Source organism: Cetorhinus maximus, unplaced genomic scaffold, assembly GCF_964194155.1.
Source record: "Cetorhinus maximus unplaced genomic scaffold, sCetMax3.hap1.1 HAP1_SCAFFOLD_4000, whole genome shotgun sequence".
Lineage (NCBI taxonomy): Eukaryota > Metazoa > Chordata > Chondrichthyes > Lamniformes > Cetorhinidae > Cetorhinus > Cetorhinus maximus.
Window position 1 is genome coordinate 14799 of NW_027599905.1, and position 1509 is coordinate 16307.

Here is a 1509-nt window from a genome sequence, read left to right on the forward strand (position 1 = left end):
TCTTGTACTCGATGCCCCTGTTAATAAAGCCCAGGATACGATTTGCTGTATTAACTGCTCTCTCCACCTGTCCTGCCATCTTCAATGATTTATACACATATACACCCAGGTCCCTCTGCCCTCGCACCCCCTTTAGAGTTGTATCCTTTCTTTTATATTCTCTCTCCATGTTCTTCCAACCAAATTGAATCAGTTCACAATTCTCTGCATTGGACTTCATGTCACCCATCCGCCCAACGTGTCTATGTCCTTCTGAGGTTCTGCACGTTCCTCTGCACAGCTCACGATGCTCCCAAGTTTCATATCATCTGCAAACTTTGAAATCACGCCCTGTACACCAAGGTGTAGGTCATTAATATATATCAGGAAGAGCAAGTGTCCCAATACCGACCCCTGGGGAACTCCACAATAAACCTTCCTCCAGCCCCAAAACTACTCACTGTTTCCTGTCACTCAGTCAGTTTTGTATCCATGTTGCTACTGTCCCCTTTATTCCACGGGCTATAACTTTGCTCACAAGTCTGTTGTGCGGCACTTTATTATACACCTTTTGGAAGTCCATGTACACCACATCAACAGCATTACCCTCATCAACTCTCTCTGTTACCTCTTCCAAAAAAATTCCTAGTTAGTTAATGAGCACGATATTCGCTAAACAGATCCATGCTGGCTTTTCTTAATTCACTCACATTTGTCAATGTGACTATTAGTTTTGTCCTGAATTATTGTTTCTAGAAGTTTCCCAACCACTGAAGTTAAACTGAGTGGCCTGTAGTTGCTGGGCTTATCCTTACACCCTGTTTTGAACAAGGGTGTAACGTTTGCAGTTCTCCAGTCCTCTGGCGCCACCCCTGTGTCTAAGGAAGACTGGAAGATTATCACTCATGTCTCTGGAATTTCCACTCTCACTTCCCTCAGTGTCCTTGGATACACCTCGTCCGGTTGTCTAAAGTAAAAGCCTCATTGACCTGCAATACTAGCTTGTTAAGAAGACACTTTGCAAGTGATATGAAGAATATTTGCTGTCTGATTTCTGGTGATTACCGATTGCTAACCACCAAGATTTCTGATGCATTGTGTGTTCAATCAAGGGTATGGAGTTTACCGGGAATTAAGTTTAAAATGTAATCCTGATGCATTCTGGTGTTCATGATCATTCCCTTTATTCTTTCATGGGATGTGGGTGTCGCTGGCAAGGTCAGCATTTGTTACCCATCCCTAATTGCCCTTGAACTGAGTGACTTGCTCGGCCATTTCAGGGGGCAGTTAAGAATCAACCACTTCGCTGTGGGTCTGGAGTCACATGTAGGTCAGACCGGGTAAGGAGGGCAGATTTCCTTCCCTAAAGGGACATTAGTGACCCAGATGGGTTTTTACAACAATCGATGATAGTTTCATAAAAGCAAAAAACTGCGGATGCTGGAAATCCAAAACAAAAACAGAAATACCTGGAAAAACTCAGCAGGTCTATCAGCGTCTGCATAGAGGAACACAGTTAACATTTCGAGT

The 1509-nt window shown here is 43.6% G+C and overlaps 1 non-coding gene across 1 annotated transcript; it reads left to right on the forward strand.

Moving 5' to 3' along the window:
* The first annotated feature begins 998 nt into the window (after window positions 1-998).
* Window positions 999-1074, forward strand: LOC144678311 (small nucleolar RNA SNORD24). Its single transcript, XR_013576036.1, has one exon. It is a non-coding gene; the product is annotated as a small nucleolar RNA SNORD24 (small nucleolar RNA).
* The last annotated feature ends 435 nt before the right edge of the window (window positions 1075-1509 follow it).